At 38.1% G+C, this 26,171-nt stretch overlaps 1 protein-coding gene across 3 annotated transcripts in view; it reads right to left on the reverse strand.

Moving 5' to 3' along the window:
* The window catches only part of LOC137239604 (keratin-associated protein 5-1-like), a 172,325-nt gene extending 155,694 nt beyond the window's left edge, over positions 1–16,631 (reverse strand). For 2 of the 3 annotated variants that reach the window (XM_067765100.1, XM_067765099.1), the window contains exon 1: positions 16,378–16,631. The gene's annotated coding sequence lies outside the window, so the exon portion shown is untranslated. The remainder of the gene's footprint in view (positions 1–16,377) is intronic. The other variant, XM_067765101.1, reaches the window with a different exon arrangement.
* Positions 16,632–26,171: the final 9,540 nt, after the last annotated feature.

A 26,171-nucleotide genomic window follows, 5' to 3' on the forward strand; every position in this document is an offset into this window, starting at 1 on the left:
CTTTAATCTCATCAAGGAAGTGAAGGGGAGTACCCGAGATAGTATATTTCGTTGGTAAAACATTGCGAATTTTGGAAAATGTGACATGGAAGCACTTGTTGAGATTGAGAGATAGACGCGAATTACGGCACCAGATTGCTAATCTATCTAAGTCTTCTTGGAGACGCTGAGCGTCATCACTATTTTGAATACTGGAGAAAACGTTTAGGTCATCAGCTTAAAGTAAGAACTCCGATGACACAAAACAATTTCCTATATCATTAAGGAATAAAATGAAAAGAAGAGGGCCTAAGATGCTCCCTTGGGGTACCCAAGAGGTGGCAGTAAAATAGTTGGAAGATACACCCTCAATAGAGACCATGCAGCGTCTGTTACTTAGGTAGGAATACAACCACTTGAGAAATACAGAGTGAAAACCGAGGGAAGCGAGTTTACGTAGTAGCATATTGTGAGATACCTTGTCAAAAGCTTTAGAGAAGTCGGTATAAATGCAATCTACTTGATGGCTTGAAGGGAACGCATCAATGCAATATTCACTAAATAAGGCTAAGTTTGTGACGGTAGACCTTCCTTCAACAAAGCCATGCTGGTTTGGTAGTAACAAATTTTTTGCGGCAAAATATATTTTATCCTCAACAATCCCTTCGAAAAGTTTAGAAATGATAGATAGCTTAGATATTGGCCTATAGTTAGAAGCATCATTCTTTTTAAAATTGGGGAAACGTATGCAAGTTTCCAGGCATCTGCAAAGACACCAGAACTTAGAGATTGGTTAAACATGGCCGTTAGTGGGGCTACAATAGCAGGACAATTTTTGAGGAGGGCGGTATTAAGACCATCTCGATCAGTCTGAGTAGAGTTTTTAAGACTATTGATACCGTTAATAACGTCGATTGTGGTAAGCAGTAGGTCATTGAAATTGAAGGCTGAATCATGGTCAGAATGACAAACATAGTTTGGTAAAACAACCTCATCAACTGTGATGTTGGATTGAAAAAATTTGGCAAATAAGTTTGCAATGTCTACGGGGGAGGTAGCAAGTTTATCACCCAAGCAAACAGCAGCAGGCACCCCAACACCATTCTTTTTGGATTTGATAAAATGCCATAAATTTTTGGGATTAGACTTAATATTTGATTCAACCCCAAGTATATATTTATTATAAAGAAATTTGTTAAGGCAGTTAAACTTCTTAGATAGTTGGGTATAAAGGCCAAAATGGAATTGATCCTTGGATTTCAGGAATTGTTTGTGCCACTTATTTCGCTGATTCTTTAGCCTTTTCAGACCACGAGTATACCAAGGAAGTTAATAAGTCCCCTTTTTAATAATTGGAATATTCTTCGAGCAAGTACCCAAGACATGTGACGTAAAAATAGTGTAACAATAATTAATATCCCGCCCAGAAAAAGGGCATCATAACAAGTTGAAGTTTTAAAAAAATCATTAGAAGTTGTCAAAAAACTGAATTCTTTTTGACACTATTGAGCACGTAAATAGCACATAATTCCCACATTTAAATTTTTTTGTTTGGCCTAGTGCTTACGTCCAGCTGGACCCCCCACTTTTGAAGTTTTAAAAAAATTATTAAAAGTTGTCAAAAAACCGAATTCTTTTTGGCACTATTGAGCACGTAAATAGCACATAATTCCCACATTTAAATTTTTTGGTTTGGCCTAGTGCTTACGTCCAGCTGGACCCCCCACTTTTGAAGTTTTAAAAAAATCATTAAAAGTTGTCAAAAAACCGAATTCTTTTTGGCACTATTGAGCACGTAAATAGCACATAATTCCCACATTTAAATTGTTTTATTTGGCCTAGTGCTTACGAGGGGGGGCGGGGGTCTAGCTGGACGTCCAGCTGGACACCCCACTTTTGAAGTTTTAAAAAAATCATTAAAAGTTGTCAAAAACCCGAATTCTTTTTGGCACTATTGAGCACGTAAATAGCACATAATTCCCACATTTAAATTGTTTTGTTTGGCCTAGTGCTTACGAGGGGGGGGGGGGGGGGGGGGGTCTAGCTGGACCCACCACTTTTGATGTTTTAAAAAATATATAAAAAGTTGTCAAAAAACGAATCGTTTTTGGAACTATCGAGCCCATAAATAGCACAAAATTCTGCACCTATCCCGTTTCGATTTTTCCGTCTGGGGTTATATGCCCCGCTCCCCCCTTGTCACCCCTCTGTTTTTCTGGACAGACCGTAGCTTATGTTGGAGCACATAATTCCCACATTTAAATTTTTTTGTTTGACCCAGTGCTTAAAAAAAAAGTACTTAAATTTTGAGCACAATTTTTTTTATTTTGGGAACAAATTAGCACATAAATAGCACATAATACCTGGTCTACCAAATTTCGAATCCATCGGGGGGGGGTCTAGCTTGACGGACCTGTAAAATTCGACCTTCAGACACAACGGAACATGATGTCGATCAGCAGGTGAAATATAAAAAAAACATTCGGATATTGTTGTATTGATATTTGTACTAACGAAGGCGAGATCAAGAATTCTATTAAGCTTGTTAGAAAGCTATTAATTTGAATAAGATCTAGACTTAAGATATTGTCGATACAATAAGATTCAGTCGCCGAAGTAATATTAGTTGGTATCAAATCAAGTTTAGAATAGCTTCCACACCATGCTACATTGGGAAGATTGAAGTCGCCAAGAACGCATAGGTGATTTCCCGCTAACTAATTATGCACAATATTTACAATGTTATCAGTATGTGCTTTATAAATATCAGACGTACTACCAGGAGTTATATAAGATCCAATAATGTTTAACGATCCGTAGGTTGACGAACCGTTGATGCAAATACATGTTTTATCCAGAATAGTATCAGGATTATTTAGGTTGATTTCAAAGTATCTCAAGCTACGATGCACAGCAATTAGTATACCGCCTCCCAAAGAACGGCCTGTTTTATCAGCATCCCGGTCCTTGCGAAAAACGTTGAATAATTTAGAGTCAAAAAAATTCGTTTCTGGGTAAATTTCTATATTGTTCTTGTAATTGGTTCTACTTCACAGGCCTCGTGGTAAGCCAAGTCAACTAAACGAGGCTCGAAATACTCACTCCTGACCAGGGACTGAAACTATTTTTCCTTTTATAATATCATTCCTTGCAAAACTATTAATTTTGGACTTTTAATATATTTGGATCAATATAAAAATTATTTTCCGATTTTTATTACCTGCTTCCGATAGAACTAGTTAAACTCGGACTTTTAAAAATAAAAGTCCGGAAATAAAAGTTAAATCCGGAATCAAAAAATAAAAATACAGATTTTACTTTTATATGTGGACTTTTATGGAAAAAGTTCGAAAAGTAACAAGGATACATGACTCGACATTATATTGCTATAGGGATACCTGAGAACTCAAACATTTTCACCTAGGAAAATTTTTTGACCCGGACTTTTTCCACTCCGAAAAAAAATATTATTATAATTTTCCGTCCCTGCTCCTGACAATAAATCTTTCTGATATTGAATGAAAAAATTTTACCCACTCAGCATATTACATTCAGTTATGACGCTATGAAAGGTACAAACAATAAGAATTCGTTACGGTCAAGAAATTATGAAACCAAAACGAACAGTGAACATTAAATAGTTATGTTATGTCTCGCAAACACGAAATCCCTTCCACTCATAACTAAAACGTCATTCATCAGCTGCATGTACGCCTAAAGATATGTAGATGTACTGGGATTAGTCAAGTAAATGGAAACGAAAGACAACCCAAACGATTAAGGAAAGAAGCCGACACAGACATTGAAAAAAAATTTCGTTCACAGACGAACATGAAAGTAGCACAGGACGTGTGAAGATAGCGAGCTTGTGTGCTCTAAAGATAATGCATTCAAATGGCGGAAAGCTGATGGAGTAGCTGCTGGATAACATTTGGCTTGATGGCCGAAAAACGTGAACCACACATGTAAGAATCAACTTACACAAAAAACAGCAGAAGTGAGACAACTGACCTAAAATGGAACCACAACCGAATAAGGTTTAAGAGGAGCGCAATGCAAGGCAAGGAAGAAAGTGAGAAAGCGAGAAAGCTATGCAAGAGGAAGGCGAAGATGAGTGAGCTCCAGTCTACCAAGCAAATATTGTCGATGTGTTACAAAGTGCTGCATGAAAGTTCATTTACTTCCGCCAACGCGTTTGTATGCATGGGTGTATGCGTCTTTCAAGGATAGCTCGTAAATGTATGCTCATGTCCAACCTTCTAAGCTGTGATCATCCACTCAATTTTATTTTTTTTATTGTTTGCCCATCACTTCACCGTGTCTTCTTGCCACTCACTCATCTGCTTCCTTCTTTTCGTGCCAGGTTAATCATGCATTGATGATGTTACGCGTTAATACCTTCATGTGAGCTAAACCACGTGTTCCGCCGTCGCTACGAAGCCGCGCTGCCCAGTGCATCCCCCTTGACGAATGCGAAGGTGTAGCACAACTGCAACAAATTCTCTTCGTCAAAAGCAGCGGCTCGCTTACACGGATGGTTCAGGTGTCAGTGTATGTGTTTTTGTGTGTTTACTATCCGCTTTGTTTGCACACCAAAGCGTACTAGAACCGTAAAATTGATTGCCAACGGAAGCTGGAAAGTTGCACGTATTTTTTTTTTTTTTTTTTTTTTTGTATCTTCCATTTGTTGTAATTTTCGTCTTTTTGGCCTTGCTACAGTTTGGTTGTTGCTGCTGTTTTGTTGTAATTTTTGGTATGTTTATTGTAATGGTCCACTGTGAATTTAACAACGTTATATGCACGGCTTTTGAACGTTTTTATCCCGGCGCATTTACACAGTTGCTTGATGAGTTTGTCTATCTGTCTGGTACGAGCTCTTGATGATATATTGTAAATAGAGGTCTGTGGGTGTGCATGTGTGAAGGTATGTGCGCGGGGAGGCTTGGTGTAAATTGAAAATAGGATTTATTGACATGGCGTGTCCTGTCGCGATGCCACATTTAATCATGCATTTCATGTACCGTTAGTTAAAAAGTGCGATACTGAGACTTTATCGTATACGCGAGGTTACTAGCTAATAAGGATATTATTAGCTCCAGTTTTAGTTTTTAATGGGTTTTCGAAAATTAACCAAAAGCGAGTTCTTCTTTTGCAGTATCTTCAACGAGCTTCAGGTAAATACTTTCGAAATAGGAAGGCCCGTCGTTCGTTTCTGAGCTGGGTGGGAGTACTACGTATATGAGCAGATCTTTAGCGGATTGAGTCCTGTATGCTACGGTACTACATCAGACATACCTACTGCTGGAAAATTCTAAACCTCCAAACCCGCCTTGGTTAACTGCACATTAATATTATCTGTATTAGATATTAGAGCTGCCACTTCGGAATGAAATTTTAGCCATTAAAAGATGACGGCCGATATACTGAATAGCATTTGCTCTTTGAAAACGTATCCGTGGACTTTAAATGTAAGGCATTTACAGCCTCGCTTATCATCTATGACCGATGTAAAATGATTTTCACAAAACCTTTTGTCTTTGAAATATCCAAGTAGTTCAGGGATTCTTGCTCTCTGTGGGCTGCCTGATTATATTGCTAAAGCCTTTACTTTACTCCTTCAGTCAAGAGATGTTCTAAGAAGATACTAGCCATGAAAATTTTGGACTTTTACCCGACTAAACAATTATGGTACTTGTTGGTATATTGAACAGCTTTAGAGCCTTAGCATTTCGACTACTAAAGACAGCTTATCTTCTGCTAAAAGTTCTTCATCATTCCCAAATTGGTATTTGGCTCAGAATGGAATTTTATGATCTCTTAAGCTGCCCTTTATTATCTTCAAGACATTATGACCTTAGACCTTCATTTCCGAAATAAGCCTGATCATTTTTAAAAGATTTCCTTAATCAGAAGACCGGATCTATATACCGTAATGACTCGGGTTTCACCTCAGCAATGGGTGCTATTGCAGTATTAATCCATCCCGTTCCATTTTTATGATTGCTAAGACGAAGTACTGGTACCAAAGACCTTTAGGTTTCGTCGACTACCTTTATCTAGCTGTTTATTAACAGTGGTTCAGCACTCGTCCTTGTCATTGCGGCATAATTTATTCATTGGGATTGCCATACATTCACAGGGGAGTACATAAGGCGATTCAGCTTGATTAGGAGCTTGGTATTGCTCCAATTGATTTGATATCAAATTTATTTGTTCACCTCACATCTGGGTTCCAGTGCCCATTTTGCTTTCTCAGTGAAATCAGATCCAAGCCAATGCAAGCACTAGTAAGAGGCGCTGCGTTGTTCTCCGATTAGTTTATATGTTAATAATTAGTTGCATCTCTTTGTTAAGCGGTCAGTAGTATTATAACCCTACTTCAGTTATCAGTTAAGCTAGATTTTCGACTGCCAGTCACCGGCAAATATTGCACTTTTTGATTTAATGTAAGTTCTAATAAGCTTCACCTTTCAGTTCCTCTATGTTACGAAAGAGAGACCGAAACCACAACATTGGAGGCGTCCTTCAGGGATCTGTCTATTTGATGCGATGTATGACGGTGTGATAAAGATCGACTATCTCGGGACGCAGGTAATATTGCGGTTGTGGCAGTGGCTGAGGAACTTCATCTGCAGTGTTTCGTTTCGACTTTTACGGATCACTTCAGGGCAGTTGGAGAGAGTTTCTAAAATTGGTGGAGCACAAATAATGCCTACCATTGGGGGCCTAGAAGAAGTTACCTGCCACCTATTGTCAACCGCAGCCAGCTCTATAATATTATACGCAGCGCTGATTCACCATATTTTAGCAGCCTACCGACGATGTCCGAAGACGCGATCCTTTTTAAACGGTTTTATTTAGCTTGAGTTGACAGGCTGGCGCGAATTTTGTAATTGAAATTTAAGTAACTTGCCGATAAGCTACAAGCTTGAAGTTGGAATATAGTTCAGAACCTGATGACTATGCAATAATAAGAAAAAAAATTCCGATAGGGGGCGCATGGATCGAAATATTTAAAATAATCGTATTTATGGTCCGATTTGGTTCATATTTGGAACACATAATACATACATGAATAGAAAGCGACCTATGAAAAAAATCGCAGCTAAGTGGCGTAACAGCAAGATATTAATAAAATTAAAAAAAAAAAAACTTTTTTAAAAATAAGCTTTTATTATTGGTTAATAAAATTAACTAAAAAGTAAACAATAAATTGACTCTAAAGAAATATAACACTTTATAAGTTCATTGTAAGCTTTAACGATAATTAGGCTTTTTCGTCTGCGACAAAAGAATTCTATATTGTACATAATTATATATCTTTAACATTAAAACTTTACACCTAAATTATTAAACCGTACAGTTTATATCACAGTTCTAATTGTTCTAATAAAAAACGTGTTGAATTTTGATGGTATAATTAAGAACATTTAGGATCTCCTTTTCTTGCTATCGCAATGTAACACGCTTTTATTAGAACAATTAGGACTGTGATATAAACTGTAAGGTTTAATAATTTAGGTGTAAAGTTTTAATGTTAAAAATATATATGTAATTATGTACAATATATAATTCTTTTATCGCAGACGAAGAAGCCTAATTATCGAAAAGCTTACAATGAACTTATAAAGTGTTATATTTCTTTAGAGTCAATTTATTGTTTACTTTTTAGTTAATTTTATTAACCAATAATAAAAGCTTATTTTTAAAAAAGTTTTTTTTTTTTAAATTTTATTTTTTACTTTTTAGTTCGTTTTATTAACAAGTATTAGAAGCTTGTTCTTAGAAAAGCCTTTTTCTTAAATTTAATTTAAATATGCATTTTTTTTTAATTTTTAGTAGGGTAAAATTTTGTTTAAATTAGTTATGTAACCTTTACTTAGTTATTTGTAACGTTTCTCATCCTATCCATTTGTTTTAATGCATCAACTTACTTTTTAGTTAATTTTATTAACCAATAATAAAAGCTTATTTTTAAAAAAGTTTTTTTTCTTTAATTTTATTTCTTTCTTTAATTTTATTATATCATAATCCGAATATATTGGGGCATATTCATAATCGAAATAAAATGTGACTAAGTTAGTTGAAGCATTTTTGACAGAGAGCACATATAAAATTGTGTCAAACAGTGTTAAATAACTTAACTTTGCCTATGCCGCGTTCTGTTTACAACTACTTATTGCAGATCTCTCATCTGTGGGTTAAATCTGTTTTAAAATAAAATTCCTACTTTCGCTTAGCTAAAATTCCATCGCCAAAAATCTGTAAAACAAAATCAAGTGCGCAGAAAAGTATGCAACACTTACCGATAACAGCCTAACGGCGTTAGCGTTCGCTGTATCACAGAATTTTTACACTTTGAAAATGACGGATGTTGTTTGCAAGGTTGCATTCCTTTGAGTCTTCGTTTTCACCATCTGGATTAACAAAGTCATGAGCCTGGACATTCGTGCAATTTTAGTGATGTAAATTGCATGGCGCCAGCGCCAATGCGGTGCCAGCTCAATGGTAGCTCATTGACGAAATGACTCCAATCGAATTTTTGACGCTACTTAGTAGTGAGTGCGTAGTACATTTCACTTGCACTATTGAGTGAAACGAATTTTGTTTGTCAGGCACGAGTTTGGTGTTATTGGCGCTACTGACAATGATGACACTGAGCTGATGGCGGTAGCGCTGGTAGTTCAACTTTTGAATCAGAGAAAGAATTGATGACCCGTGCAAATTATTATGGCTTTGGCCGTGTAAATTATTATGTTGTATTTGCACCAAATAAATGCTGCGGACATAACAACCGGAGTCATTTTTGAGTTGTATATTTTAAATTTAATGCAAATTAATTTGAGTGTGTTTGAGCGGCCAAATAATAACAGTAGTATTGCTAAAGTGCTGCTAAGTTGATGGAATGTCGCTAATTTCCTAGCGATGATCAATAGATTTTCAATATTTCGTTCAACGGACACGCGAAATTGCCACATCTGCTCAAATTTTCCAAGTTTTTCCATTCTTGATTTAACTTAAGCTGTTATGCCAATATTTTTCAGCCAGCTTTTTTCAAATAGGTAATTTTTCCAAAAGCAAAATAAATTACAGAAAAGATTACAGAGTTAAACAGCCTTAAAATTTCAGCTATGTTGGTTATACACAGAAATACAACAGAGGGTTGTGTCTCCGCTTTTCACAAGCGTTGAGATTCACCACGCGTGATTCACCACGTCCAAATATCACAATCCACGGATAGGTACCGGCGGGTTTGTATGGGACTTAGGCTGTTATGCCAAAGTAAATACAAATCTTTACCGATAACTGTGTTATCGATTAATTTATCGAATTCTAACAAAGTAATATTGCATTGTCATCGGAGTTATACATGTGTGCAAAATTTCAGCTTAATCGGACACCGGGAAGTGTATCAAATTTAACTTGCAAGATTCCATTACAGACAACAAAAGTGAAACTAAATAAAAGCTTATAAAAAAAACGTATTTGTGGTCCGATATGGCTCATATTTGGAATACATAATACGTACAAGAATAGAAAGAGACCCATAAAAAAAGCGCTGCTAGGTGGCGCAAGGATCGAGATATTCACAAAAATCGTATTTGTGGTCCGATTTGGTCCATATTTGGAACACATAATATATACAAGAATAGAAAGCGATATATGAAAAAATCGCCGCTAGGTGGCGCAAAGATCGAGATATTCAAAAAAATCGTATTTGTGGTCCGATTTGGTTCATATTTGGAACACATAATACATACATGAATAGAAAGCGACCTATGATGTCCGATTTGGCTCATATCTGGAACAAATATTACATACAGTCCGGTAGGAGTGACGTCAAAATATTTTGGAGTTCGAGGAGATAAAGTCTTTGGAAGTATTATCTATTGAGGACTTAGATTGTAACAAATTTTCAGGAAAGAGTCCGTGTAATAATGAGTCACTAAATGAACTAAACAGAATGAGAAATAGGCAATTAAATAAAGACTAAAAACTTGAAAATAAATTAATTAAAAAAATGTTTAAGTTAAACGGTTTTATTGAAAACAATACTTACATGAAGTAATAATTTATTTAATTGTCTGATCAATGCCCTAGATTGATGAGGAGTGTGATGACTAGTACCTAGGACATACCTAATTATTTTCTAAATTTTAGTGTTATTATTACTTCATGTAAGTATTGTTTTCAATAAAACCGTTTAACTTAAAGATTTTTTTTAATTATTTTATTTTATCTCAGATAATCGAAGTAGATCTGGTGTCAAGTAAAATTACCAATCTGTATGACATTGATATCGAGCGACCATCTGAAGACGCCAAGAAGAGTGAAAGGTGACGAACAATAGTTAAGTGACAATAACGGTGGGAGGAGTCGAGGAAAGGGCGCTGGATTTTCACGTTAGGGCGGAATCGCGGCGAACTAAGCTACCAACACTCTCAGATATTGGGTAGGCACGGCGGTGTCAAGGAGGAGGATCCTTTTTGCCACACTATCCCACCGAATTGGCAGGTGCAGAACACATGCGCTGCTCCAACGCCCAAGAGAAAAAAGTAGCTCCAGCAGATTTAACGTAAGCGGATTAGCAGAAAACATCACCTAGGTAGGACAGCGCACAGAAAGAGGAAAAAAAATGCGGATATGGCACTCGGTTTGAAAAGATAGTCTGCCTGCCTGTTTACTACTTTTATGATCCTTTGTTCTTTGCCCCTTGCCATTGGCTCCCAGATAATAAGAAAAATTAACAGAAAGAACCTCTCTGATTGTAAAAATTGTATCCATAACTAAGACCGAACATCTAGTATGAGCCTTTCTCCTAGATGTCTTGTTCCTTCTTTATGAAATGAGGATAACTTTACCCTGCGATAATCGGATAAAAATGCATTCCTACACACAAATCGTGTTCTTATTTTCTCGTTACTTTCTCACTATCCCTTTGCTTACAAACATGCTCGAGTTAACACTTCATCACCAGAAGTAAAGCAAAGAAATGTGATAATAAAAAAAATAAACCTAACAATTTCTTTTATATTTGCCATAGTCCTTTTTTTGGAATTAAAATAAATGCTTGGAAAATATAATTTGAAACACTTTGAATGCGAATGACGAATAGCCAAGGATTGCGAGCGAAGAAAAGCATAAGACGTTCCATAAGCTTGTGTGTTTGTTTATGTGCAATTGTGGTAAAAGGATTAGAAAAGACAAGTATCCTTGGGCAATTGTATAACTCAATGACCGCACCTCTTCACTTTATTTTATTGTTGTAATGCATACAAAAATATGCTGAAAATGTGTAGATATGATGTTGTGATGATGATGTGATGCCTTATAATGTTGATGTATGTATGTAGATGGTGATGATGATGACGATGTCTTAGAAGATATTTTATGGTTTTTAGATGGCGGTATGATGTGTGGGCTTATGTTTTCTTGATGTCTTAGACATTTAAATAAAATATTAAGACATATGTTTGTATGTAAATCTCATCAATTTCTTCATCACATATGTTGCGGTTTCTATGACAGCTTTCGATTTTGCATGGGACCAAGACATATTGTTAAGGTCTTTGATGTTACTTTTTCAGAGAAAATTGATTGTTAAATGCAGCAAAGTATTTCTAAGTAGGTATGTATGTATGTACTTATGTGCATATCAGTGTTTTTAGTACGTACCTATTTAATATATTTGATGTATTTCTTATAATACTATCCTTCATTTAATTTATTTATTATAACTATTTTCTTGTAAAATTTATTTCTTCTTTTTATGGGTTATAGAACTTTTCTCAAAGCTATTGGCAAGCGGTTTGTGGTTATTATCGTTAGCTGATGCGATATTTTATAAGATGTTTTAGGTCACTAAATTATGCATAGAGAATTGTGCAAGCCATTATTATTTTAAGATGAACAACTGTATATCCCTAATTTATTCTCATGAATGTAATAAAAAGAAAAAAATTTACCGTTCCTAGCTCTTTAGTATAGAGCTTAAAAAGTTTATACAATTTAGTAAATTATTAGCCCTTTTTGACATGTATATACATCTACATTCGCGACTAAAAAAAGCTCATCGACAATTATATAAATATATCTACATATTACGCAGATAGTAGTAGTGTATGGAGAAATACTGGAAACACAAACCTTTATGGCTGTTGTTGTTCTTGTGTTAAAAGTGCTTCCCCATTCAATGGGCACGATCACTCACAAATTGTCATCAAAGTTATCTAACGTGATTCCAAGGAAACTGGCTGTTTCAACAGGGGTGGACCACATAGGAAGATTGGTGTTAGAGGCGTAGGTTCCACATTACAATTGAAAGGATGGTTGGCGTCGTGTGGGGACACGTCGCATGCAGGACATACATTACCAGTTACCAGTGTCCAGAACGAAGTTGGGTCAGGGTGACTCGTGTCTCCCTTGGTAGTGTCCTTTCTTCTTCTGCAAGGGTAGGATAATGCATATTAATAACAGAGTTCACCGGGCGCGTCCTGGAAAAAGCGTTTACCGATTCTATGTGGCAGCCGGTTCCATGTACCGGAACGACTCGGATATTTTTTCCCCATTAAGGGCTGTTATTTCAGTGTAACCCCCATTTAATTAGTTGAGTCCCTCCCACAAATTGTCATCCTCGGAGCAGCTCCTTGCAGCTGGACTGCTCCATATCCTCCTGCTCCGGGAAGCTATTGAACCTAACCCCGGTCCCAGCCTGTGGTTCTACTGCGTATGTCGGAAAAACCTTTTTGGTTGGTTGGTTGTTGTTGTTGTTGTTGTAGCAGTGCTTCGCCCCACCTAATAGGTGCGACCGATCACAAATTGTCATCAATATCCTCTAACGGGGTCCAAGGACACTTGCTGTGTCAACAGCTGTGGCATTAACGTCCGACGTCTGTTTGTGGAGTTCACTGAGGACCTGCTTGTGTTTTTTTGCTTCATACGGCTGAGTTCTCAGGTGCCGTATTTCCTCATAATGCTTATGATGACTCCTTACGCCCCTAGGCGGTGTTGGCTCATCAATCAGATGTCTGTTGGGATGCCCAGGTTTCTGGGTATTCAACAGGAACTGTTTGGTTAACATCTCATTTCTCTCCCTGACGGGGAGTATTCTCGCCTAATTATGTAGACACCCAATATTTTGGGGTGTAGGACAGTCGGTAGCGTAGTGCCACGAGGTGGATGTTCAAAATGGTCGACATTTGGGACGTCCATGTTGTAAATAAGGTCGCGGAGGATTTAGTCGGTGATAATGCCAGGTTTCGCGAGGCGAAAAAACTGGAGAGATCAGGGAGGTAGCCGTTTATTCTGTTGCAAAGCTCATCGATCTGTTGGCCTGGGCCTGTGGCCATTATTGTACAGTCATCGGCGTAGGAGACGATAGTAACTCCTTCTGGTGGCGAAGGTAGCTTTGATATGTAGAAGTTAAACAAAAGTTGGGATAGGACACCACCCTGTGGCACCCCTTGTTTAACTCTTCTTGGTTTTGATTTTTCGTTTCTAAATTGCACGGATGCCTGCCGACCACCCAGATAATTTTTACTTTGAGGTAGGGGAGCAAAATGGCTTCAAGCGTCTTGGCTACTGGCGATAGGAGGGATATCGGGCGATATGACTCTCCTATGTTAGCTGGTTTCCCAGGCTTTAGTAGCGGGACCACCTTGGCCATTTTCCATTTTTCGGAAATGACAAAGGTGGAAAGAGACAGGTTGAACACATGTGCTAAATATTTGAAACCCTCTTTCTCTAGGCTTTTAAGCATCGGCATGGCTATGCCGTCTGGGCCCACTGCTTTGGATGGTTTAGCAGGACCGATGGCATCTTCAACCTCTTTGGCGGTGATGGTAATTGATGACGCCCTGGATTTATGTTTATATGCGTGTCTGTTGGCCCTCCGTTCCTATCTTTGTCGACCGTAGAATGCATTATATATTGTCGGCAGAAAGCGCTCGCGCATTTTTTCGCATCCGACAGCACTTTATCGCCAAAGGCGATGGAAATTTTATCATTGTGCTTAGTCGGATTCGATAGGGACTTTACGGTGGACCAAAGCGATCCGAGGACCCCAGTGGGTTAGGGGATCAGAATATACCCGCGGTAGGTATGCCTGTCGTAAGAGGCGACTAAAATACCATATTCAGTGTAGCGCAACTCTTCAGGTTGCCAGCGCAATGTATTGCTTCTCCAAACCCAATTGTTAACCTCACCTATCCGCGGCGAATCCTGTTTCACTAACAGACGAGGCTCTGGCGACCCCAAGCTCCTCATGGAACTTGGGGGTGGGGAGGGGGGAATGGCCTGAAGGTTTAATGTGGCCACATAAATCGTTCCCGAGATGGTCGAGCTAGCACCTTAATGGTGCTGTGGTACCGGAGCGTACCGGATCTGTATCCGGCAAAGGACAATCACATCGATAACACTCCCCAAAGCCTTCGGGGAGCAACCTTATCGCTACAACAACAACAACAAAGCGAGCCGAGGCGGATTCAATGACCTTGCGGAAAGCACGCTCCCCTTGGCGAGCATCAGTCGGGATAGGGAAGGCAGCAAAGCGGTTGTCTGTAAAGGATTTGTATTCATCCCACTTTCCTTTTTTGAAATGTATGAAAGTGCGTTTTTCTGTGACGATGAAGTGGGCGGTACGCTCAAGCGAAATAAGTATATGCAGGTGGTCGGATGCCAATTTTACCATCGGCTGTCAGTTGACGCAGTTTACGAGTCCTGCGCTCACGATTGATACATCCGGCGAACTGTGACAGCTTCCTACCATACGTGTGGGGCGTCTCCGTTTATTGTGCAGAAAGTCGTTTCTTCTATTTGATCCGCCAACATCTCACCACTACTGTCCGCCCGGAAGTTTGAATGCCATAGATCGTGCGGGGCATTGAAATCGTCTAAGATAATGCTATTGTTGCCAGTGAGTAAGGCGCTGATATTAGGGCGCTATCCGCTGGGGCAACAGGTGGCAAGAGGGATGTAGATGTTGATGATTTTTAGGTTTGCATCGCCTGACCGGACAGATAAGCCTTGACGTTCTAAGACACTGTCCCTGCGGTCGATGTCAGGATCAAATGTATGATATTGCACAGAGTGGTGTAAGATAAACGCGAGGCCGCCTCCATTTCCGCTCTCGCGATCTTTTCTGTGGACATTATACCCAGAACAGGTCTGCAGAGCAGATCTTGCTGTGAGTTTCGTCTCTTGAATCGCAGCAATGCGGATGTTGTGCCGCTTCATGAAATCGACTATCTCGCAAGGGGGAGACGTCGTCACTCTGTGAGTAAGTGGCGGGTGACTACGCCTGGGTTGTGGAAGGCTACGACGCAACTGCTGTTGTGGACCTGGGACTGGACGTCCTTGGGTAAGCATGGGGGTACCCGGTGTATTTGGGTGTGCGGCCGGGCAACATGGCGCAATGAAACCCGTGGGCAGGTTGCCGTCGCGGAGACCAGAACATCTAGGAAAGTGGCACGGTCAATGGTAGCAGCTGCATTGGGCGAATGTCGCAAACATATATATTCTGTGCTGACAAACGGTGCAAAGGGAGGTAGGGACTAAGAGTATGTTTCCCTGACCTACACAATTGTAACCCCATTTAATTTGTTGCGTCCCTCCCACAATCCTTTTTCGTCGTAGTGTATAACGCATACAAATATTGAAAGTGCAGTATAATGGTGACACACACTTTTAAGTACTTATTTTAGTGACAACAATTTTATAAGTGTAGATAAAGTGTTGCACTTAGCAGTCCATATAAAAGTTAAGGTGATTAGGAGATCATCAAAATCGCCCTTTGCTATCGCTCCCTGAATGAGATACCTACAAACACGGTCAAACCCGTGTTTCGTCTTGATTGCATGACGCTTATAGAAGCACCTTTTTATGATGCTTTCTCGATCGCTTGTGATGTTTCAATACGATGCCTTAAGCACGTTGTTGTTGTAGCGATAAGGTTACTTTTGTTGTTGTTGTTGTAGCGATAAGGTTAGTCCCCGAAGGCTTTGGGGTGTGTTATCGTGTGATGGTTCTTTGCCGGATACAGATCCGGTACGCTCTGGTAACACAGCATCATCTATGTATATAACATAATTTGTATTCATTATAGATAGCCAATTTCGTTCGGCATCGCCTATCTACTGCGATCGGCCCTGACAATAAGGGGGAATGTCTCATCGTTGAAAACGTTGCGCCAATTCTTAGCGAATTTTTCTTGTAACACTTCAAAGCCCTAGCCATCTTCCTGAAATTGTTCAGCACTCGCTTCTGGTAGCCGTCAGGATGTGGTCTTTTTACCAGATCAATTAAGGCGTTTCACTTACAGCCAAAATACGAAAACATTTCTGTGACCCGAGTCATAAGTTTTAAGCACAACATGTAAGTAATATATATCGATCTACTTACCTTCTACAAATCTGCAAGCTTTAATTGTACATATTATGCTATATTGTGCCTGAAATGGTTCCTAGAAGTAGCATTATCAACACAGTTTCACTACGACTTCGATGGATCTCTTGACTAAATATTTTTGAGGTTTTACCAATTCATTAACTTTGTATTACTAGGAATTATAAATACATTTTTATTGATTAAGCGACACAAAACTTCCACGAATATCCTAGACTTTCTTGCTAATTCGTTTATTTTCAAATATATCTAAATTTGAAATTTGCCAATTGAAATTAACCTGCCATTTGAGGTTATTTAAGGGCCCGTCACATAATACTTTTCGTGCAGCATCGCATTGTACAGGTTTTGTAGACCTGTACAATGCAGCATCGTGAGCAGACAGATGAGTAGATTGCATACATTTTTGCCTAAAGGGTTCAATGTGGTCATATAAATCGATCTCTCGTAATTGTTAGCAGAACGCGCCGGGTTTATATCCGACGAAGGACCATGAACAAAAATGACACCCCAAAACATTCCCTCTCAACAACAACAACAGATAGTCACAACAGATGTTGTTGTTGTTGTAGCGATAAGGACACTCCCCGAAGGCCTTGTGGAGTGTTATCGAGTTGATGGTCCTTTGCCGGATGCAGATCCGGTACGTTCCGGTACCAAGCCCGACCATCTCGGGAACGATTTGTTATGACACCATGCGACCTTCTAGGCCATCCCGCCCTCACTCCCTAGATCCATGACGAGTTCGGGGTCGCCAGAGCCTCGGCTGTTAATGAAACAGGATTCGCCACAATATAGGTGAGGTTGACAATTGGGTTTGGATAAGCTATGTATTGCGCGTGCAACCTGAAGGGGCTGCGCTACACAAACCCCTTTAATCCGGTATTTTAGTCGCCTCTTACGACAGGCATACCTACCGCGGGTATATTCTAACCCCCCGCTGGAGGAAACAACAACATCTCATAACCACCTATGACTGAACCAGCTAAGAACGCGTGCTAAAACTTGTAGAGGGGTAAATTGCCATTTCGTAGGTATTTACAATGTTAAAAGTATCAGCTGAAATCATTGCGAGGAGACAGATATAAAACGAGTACTGTTTCTTAGCTAAATATTTCTGCGTGTATTCGGAATTGGCGCCTGCCGCTGCAGAGAATACACGGGGCAATTTTTGCCCTAGGTACTCAATTTAGTGTTTATCTTAGCTATTTTGTTTCACCAGTTACTCATGGGTTCCCTAACGTACGCTTTTGTGAGTCCGCAGAAATTACGCTCTTTAGTCGGATATTTGCAGTGACGTTTACGCTTAAAGTTTATATGGACTGCCCTGCAAAAATTGTTGGATTACGTGTTCCATTTTCTTCATGTTGGAGTACTCTAACAATACTCCTTTGCAATGCGTTTGCGGACCACCATCAGCCGATCATTGCTCGTTTTTTAACGACCGTGATCACGACACGAGGACGATCGAACAGAGTTGCCAAAAGTAAAATATTGCATACAAATAACTGATAATAAAATTTTACTATGGCAACTCAGATAAAATGCAACCGCGCACTGCTTTTATGTATACATACTATAGTAAAGAGAAATATTAGTTTTTTTATTCACGCAAATGCTAAATAACATACAAATATTCGTAGTATAAAATATAAAAGTTATATTCCCCCTCTTCATTTACTTTCATTATACTCAGTTGAGCAGAGCTCACAGAGTATATTAAGTTTGATTGGATAACGGTTGGTTGTACATATATAAAGGAATCGAGATAGATATAGACTTCCATATATCAAAATAATCAGGATCGAAAAAAAATTTTATTGAGCCATGTCCGTCCGTCCGTCCGTCCGTTAACACGATAACTTGAGTAAATTTTGAGGTATCTTGATGAAATTTGGTATGTAGATTCCTGAGCACTCATCTCAGATCGCTATTTAAAATGAACGTTATCGGACTATAACCACGCCCACTTTTTCGATTACGAAAATTTCGAAAAACCGAAAAAGTTCGATAATTCATTACAAAAGACCGATAAAGCGACGAAACTTGGTAGATGAGTTGAACTTATGACGCAAAATAGAAAATTAGTAAAATTTTGGACAATGGGCGTGGCACCGCCCACTTTTAAAAGAAGGTAATTTAAAAATTTTGCAAGCTGTAATTTGGCAGTCGTTGAAGATATCATGATGAAATTTGGCAGGAACGTTACACTTATTACTATATGTACGCTTAATAAAAATTAGCAAAATCGGAGAAGGACCACGCCCACTTTTAAAAAAAAAATTTTTTTTAAGTAAAATTTTAACAAAAAATTTAATATCTTTACAGTATATAAGTAAATTATGTCAAGATTCAACTCCAGTAATGATATGGTGCTCCGCCCTTTTTCATTTAATTTGTCTAGGATACTTTTAACGCCATAAGTCGAACAAACATTAACCAATCCTTTTGAAATTTTGTAGAGGCATAGATTTTATGGCGTTAGCTGTTTTTTGTGAAAATGTGCGAAATCGGTTAATGCCACGCCCAGTTTTTATACACAGTCATCCGTCTGTCCTTCCGCATTGTCGTTAACACGATAACTTCAGCAAAAATCGATATATCTTTACTAAGTTCAGTTCACGTAATTATCTGAACTCACTTTGTCTTGGTATGAAAAATGAACGAAATCCGACTATGACCACGCCCACTTTTTCGATATCGAAAATTACGACAATTGAAAAAAATGCCATAATTCTATACCAAATACGAAAAAAGGAATGAAACATGGTAAGGTAATTGGATTGTTTTATTGACGCGAAATATAACTTTAGAAAAAAATTTATAAAATGGTTGTGACACCTACCATATTAAGTAGAAGAAAATGAAAAAGTTCTGCAGGGCGAAATAAAAAACCCTTAAAATCTTGGCAGGTATTACATATATAAATAAATTAGCGGTATCCAACAGATGATGTTCTGGGTCACCCTGGTCCACATTTTGGTCGATATCTGGAAAACGCCTTCACATATACAACTACCACCACTCCCTTTTAAAACTCTCACTAATACCTTTAATTTGATACCCATATCGTACAAACTTATTCTAGAGTCACTCCTGGTCCACCTTTATGGCGATATCTCGAAAAGGGGTCCACCTATAGAACTAAGCCCCACGCTCTTTTAAAATAATCATTAACATCTTTCATTTGATACCCATATCATACAAACAAATTCTAAAGTCACCCCTGGTCCACCTTTATGGCGATATTTCGAAAAGGCGAACACCTATAAAACGAAGGCCCACTCCCTTTTAAAAATACTCATTAACACCTTTCATTTGATACCCATATCGTACAAACAAAGTCTAGAGTCACCCCTGGTCCAGAAAGGCCCACTCCCTCTTAAAATACTCATTAACACCTTTCATTTGATACCCATATCGTACAAACGCATTCTAGAGTCACACCTGGTCCATCTTTATGGCGATATCTCGAAAAGGGGTCCACCTATAGAACTAAGCCCCACGCTCTTTTAAAATAATCATTAACACCTTTCATTTGATACCCATATCATACAAACAAATTCTAAAGTCACCCCTGGTCCACCTTTATGGCGATATCTCGAAAAGGCGAACGCCTATAGAACGAAGGCCCACTCCCTTTTAAAAATATGCATTAACACCTTTCATTTGATACCCATATCGTACAAACAAAGTCTAGAGTCACCCCTGGTCCACCTTTATTGCGATACCTCGAAAATGCGTCCAGCTATAGAACTAAGGCCCACTCCCTCTTAAAATACTCATTAACTCCTTTCGTTTGATACCCATATTGCACAAACGAATTCTAGAGTCACCCCTGGCCCTCCTTTTTGGCGATATCTCGAAACGGCGTCTACCTATGGAACTAAGGATTACTCCCTTTTAAAATACTCATTAACACCTTTCATTTGATACCATATCGTACAAACGCATTCTAGAGTCACACCTGGTCCATCTTTATGGCGATATCTCGAAAAGGCGTCCACCTATAGAACTAAGGTCCACTCCCTCTTAAAATACTCATTAACACCTTTCATTTGATACCCATATCGTACAAACGCATTCTAGAATCACACCTGGTCCACCTTTATGGCGATATCTCGAAAAGGGGTCCACCTATAGAACTAAGCCCCACGCTCTTTTAAAATAATCATTAACACCTTTCATTTGATACCCATATCATACAAACAAATTCTAAAGTTACCCCTGGTCCACCTTTATGGCGATATCTCGAAAAGGCGAACGCCTATAGAACGAAGGCCCACTCCCTTTTAAAAATATGCATTAACACCTTTCATTTGATACCCATATCGTACAAACAAACTCTAGAGTCACCCCTGGTCCACCTTTATTGCGATACCTCGAAAATGCGTCCACCTATAGAACTAAGGCCCACTCCCTCTTAAAATACTCATTAACTCCTTTCGTTTGATACCCATATTGCACAAACGAATTCTAGAGTCACCCCTGGCCCACCTTTATGGCGATATCTCGAAACGGCGTCCACCTATAGAACTAAGGCCCACTCCCTTTTAAAATGCTCATTAACACCTTTCATTTGATAGCCATATCGTACAAACGCATTCTAGAGTCACCCCTGGTCCATCTTTACGGCGATATCTCGAAAAGGCGTCCATCTATAGAACTTAGGTCCACGCCCTTTTAAAATACTCATTAATACCTTTCATTTGATACCCATATCATACAAACGCATTCTAGAGTCAACCCTGATCCACCTTTATGGCTATATCCCTAAATGGAGTCCACCTATAGAACTATGGCGCACTCCCTCATAAAATACTCTTTAATGCCTTTCATTTGATACACATGTCATACAAACACATTCCAGCGTTTCCCTCGGTTCATTTTTGTACATGGTTATTTTCCCTTATGTTGTCACCATAGCTCTCAACTGAGTATGTAATGTTCGGTTACACCCGAACTTAACCTTCCTTACTTGTTTTAAATTAAATTCACTCCGATAATTCTTTCCGACACAATTCCTCTTTAGTACTTTGGCATATGACCTCTGTGGGTGCTCCATGGAGTACTACAGTGAAAGTACTTTGGAAAGTACTCTCACGTATGTACTCTATGGAATACTCACAAACAAAGCGAGAGTGGGATCACCTACTCCTCTCCTAGGACATCGCAATGTTAATTGGAGCACATTTTTTGTATGAATACAGATTAGTTTTGGAACACTCCTATACTCCTAAAGGAGTATTCCTTATATTATTTATAGAGTACTCGCATTTTTTGAAGGGTGCTAAGCGTCAAAATATAAATCCACCTCTGAAATTGCTGCGTAAAAAATGTGTACTACTAAATTTAAATACGCATTATACTCAGATGTAACTGAAATATGTCTCTATGTTTCACCCCTCCACTAGTTCTATGTATCACCTCTTAAAATAGTGCGTACCCACTATTCATCGCAACTGATTCAGCTATATGTTATACATTATGACCACCAGAGGTTTGTGTCTCCGATTTTAGGTACACCCCGTTCTGTAGCTGGTTATTTAACCACTGCCGCTGGATGGGTCTCCTAAGCATTAAAACCTGATCATTTAGGACTCTAATATAGTCATATGCTAGAGTAAAAGAAAGTCTTATGTAAGACTGCAATCATTTTTGACAAAATAAGTGTAATATCTTATCCGTCAACCTCCCGGGGTTTTGACAGGATGTTCAATATGGCGGGCCATACGGCCGGCTATCTTCAGCGGGTGATAGAAAGGGATTAAGGATGAGACCACGATAGTCACTTTAAAAATCAGGTGATCCATTCTATTTATAATTTAGAAGTATATGCCCAAGATATCACACTTGTCTTATCCACAATGATTAATCATGCAAGGCTGCCTAGCTCTCTGAAATATTTTCCCATAAATTTTTATGGGATGATGTTCTGATGTTCTGTCAATAGATATCAGCTTCAGTTTTACCATCATCAAACTTCCATCCATCCACAAACAAGTACCCTGAGTAAGAGTCCGTAAACAGATATCCAAAGCACTCTGTCCACAATGAACATCTCAAAGATGCGTAAGATTCTAAGAGTAGAAGTCATTGTATCGCGCAGTTTCAATATACGATTAGCTATGGTTTTTACTTTTTGCGGTATGTACTTTTTGTGTTATGTTTTGTAAATATCATTACCGAATAGAGACGCCCTTTATTTTTAGGCCTGAGTGGAATTTCACCGTACCTGAGCCACCACTTCGGAACGTTTTACCTCGCAATTCTTTTGAAAAAAACCGTATTTCGGGAGATGTTTTCGAAAACGAAGAACAACATGGCCGCGCCGCGCAGGACTGCTGCCGTTAGATGTGAATTGCTTCATAATACCTGTATGACACTACTTTATTTTCGTGTATTTTTTCTTGTGTTTTATCTTCAATTTTTTGTCGCACTCCCTCCTAATACGGCTTCAGTACTGGTGTAAGTGTGTAAACTATATTTCAAAAAACTAACGAAATACAAAAAAATACAACCTAGTTCATTAAAAACAAACGAGCCAGTTTGTATTTCGATAGATTTCTTACATTCGGCTGTTTTTTCTTTATTTTTTTCTGACAAATGAAAATTTTGTTTTTAGTTTGAAAATTTGGTGCATAAAAACACAATTAAAATCAACATTCTTGTGAAAAAAGAGAACAATTAGAGACCGAAATAATTTTCGCATGTTATTTGCATTGTTTTTATTGTTAAAAATGTTAATGTATAAATAAAATGTAAAACATAAACAAAAACATGTCAAACTCATTTAGTGGTCTCGCTTTTTCATGATAGAAATTGTTTTTGTGTTTTGAAGTTCCGATAAAGTTTCGTCAGTTTTTTAGCTTGGAATTCAAGCAGAAATAAAGTAGTGTCATATATGCTTAAGAATGCATGCGTAGAATATTTTGCAGCGCAGTGTAGTGCAGCTTAGCTTAATGTGGCCTTATCTTAAGGCTATTGAGCACAGAGTTGCATCAGTAAAAGCCCCGCCACATAATCAATTTCTAATATATATGCATAAAACAATGTTATTAGTTATGAGTAGATTGCAGTAATTTTATTGGAGAACGCGAATTAGCGACACTGGCCCCATCTGACATGAAAAAGGAGCCAACTTACAACTGTTGTTGCAAGGAAAGCATAAGAAGAAGAATTTGACATTTGCTTTGGTTAAGGGTGCTTTCACACTTTACAAGTCATATTGTTTTTCCCACTCGTTCGTAACTTTTCTAACAGAACCAAGGCCAATTTTTGTAAGGTGATGACAAAGCGAATTCCACAAATACGCTGTGCAGAAGAATGGCAAGTCACAAGGAAATTTTCATTTATTTCGATTAACAGACATATTGTTGTACCCGGCTTTGTATGGAAAATAATCAAGAAGCTGTTCGGATAACAACACCTGGTACTGAATTCGCCTTGATTCAGCTTCTAAGTTTTTCCAAACTTACCAGTGAAATAGCTATAAATAAAATTATAAATAAAGTTTACAATGGGCTATAATGTCAAAATTTTGCTAAATGCTAAATTATCACGACGAAATTAGAAGAAACTGTGAGCAGCATACTTATGTAAAACACATACAATAGTTTCACTCATTGATTTTGGTCACCATATTTACCATTTGACTTTTACTGAAAATATGACATCTGATATACCAGAGTGGGTTCCAGAATTTTTTATTCTTTTTGAAGAGTTTTTGCCAACGGGCTTTTAAATAGGTAAAATCAACTTGGCAAGGGAAAGAGGCATCTAAAATGAACAGGCTCAAATGTTTGAGAACTCAAGAAATCTTACAAAAATGTATGTTAATTTTTGAACAGGTACTTTGGGCCATGTTAAACCATGGTAATAATAAAAAATAGAGAGTTAGCTCCACTTCTCCCCCATTGCTGCCATTTGACATAAACTCTGTTTTGGCATTCCCTTTTGAAAACACGCTACCATATCCTTAAAAAATAAATATTCCATCTCTTTCTTTACATTTTTTTGTATATTATTTGACGTGCAACAAGCGATTCCAGGCAGGTAATGAACGTAACACCCGTCCAAGAACATACAAGATTTGCATATACGGGAAAATATGTACGTCGTCCTGATAAGCAAAATGACGGAGTTTATGTTGTACCCTCAGCATAAAGAAGACGTAGTCGAAAAGTTCGAAATGTTGGAGGGAGACAAATAAACTGCTTAGCAATGGTTTTCAGTGTGGTTTTCCCATTTAAATGGTCAGACTTTAATAAGCACTACTCACCTTAAGGAGTATACTGATTTGCATTTACTTTTTGCATGTGTGATTTTTTGGATGCTGCATTTTAAGGTTGTATTTAAAACAGTTCATATATTTTAAAAATTCTGTCAATATGTATCCTTTAAATATTGATAGTTGAGCAAAAATACCTTAAACAAATTTTTTATTTCTAAAACCTATATTCGTTGACGTGGCAATGCTTTTTCAGAATTTGACAAATTGTGTCTCTGACAACTAAGACATTTTATGGCAAATACGTCACAATGGAGTTACCTTGTTTTCTTCTATCGTGGGTCGATTGTTTATATCTCTTGAACCAAGTCACTTGTAGATTAATCCACAATTTGTTTCAATGTTCATGGTGCAGGGTTCTAGCTCTAAGTGGTTTTTCGATAACTACTGTGAATTTGTGTATATTTCTTGAACCAAAGCAAATGGCATAGTTTTTGGTTTTGCAATATGGAGGTACTCACCTGTAGATTAACCCACAATTTTACATAAGTTCCTATCATTAACCCTTCAGGGCAAAATGGGAATTTATCGAAACACAAATGACCCAGCGCCTAAATTGTCCAACATCTCTTGAATCAAGGAATAATTTTAAAACTTTTTTTGTATTGTACAGCTACCCACTTGCAGATTTATCCACAATTTGACATAAAGTTCCATCATTAACCCTTTAAGTCAAAAATGAGAATTTATTGGTCCAGAAATGACCCCGCACCTAAATTACTTCATATCTCTTGAACCAAACCATATTTTCTTAACTCTTGGTTTGCATTTTATAGCCACCTACTTATAGATTAATCTACAATTTGATCCATTGTTCTATCGTGAACGGTTCACTTTCTACGTGCGATTTATCGGTTCATCGATCAGTGCTGACACTTAACGGCTTTTTGTGTATATCTCTTGAACTAAGCAAAATTTCAAAATTTTTTTATAGCATAATGTAGCTCCTACTTGTAGCTTTATCCGCAACACGTTTCAAGTTTCTATCATCAACGGTTAAGGCGTTAAGTGCATTAATCGGTTTTTCGATTATTGCTGTCCATTTCTTGAACCAAGCCAAATAAAAGAGCTTTAGTTTTTGCAGGATATATCTACTCACTAGTAGGTTAATCCATAATTCGAATCAAGGTTCCACCATTAACGGTTAAGCCGCTACGTGAGTTAAGCGTTTTATCGATAACTACTGTCAATTCGTCCATATCGCTTGAACCCAGCCTAATGCAAGTAGGTACCTATGTATTGCAAAAACAAAATCTTTGTAATTTGGCTTGGTTCAAGAAATGGACAGTAATAATCGAAAAACCGATTAATGCACTTAGCGCCTTAACCGTTGATGATAGAAACTTGAAACGTGTTGTGGATAAAGCTACAAGTGGGGGCTACATTATGCAACAAAAAAAAGTTTGAAATTTTAATTAGTTCAAGAGATAAACACAAAAAGCAGTTAAGTGTCAGCAATGGATATAATTGTGGATTAGTCTACAAGTAGGTGGCTATATAA

This window comes from Eurosta solidaginis, chromosome 2 (genome assembly GCF_040869045.1).
Source record: "Eurosta solidaginis isolate ZX-2024a chromosome 2, ASM4086904v1, whole genome shotgun sequence".
Classification (NCBI taxonomy): Eukaryota; Metazoa; Arthropoda; class Insecta; order Diptera; family Tephritidae; genus Eurosta; species Eurosta solidaginis.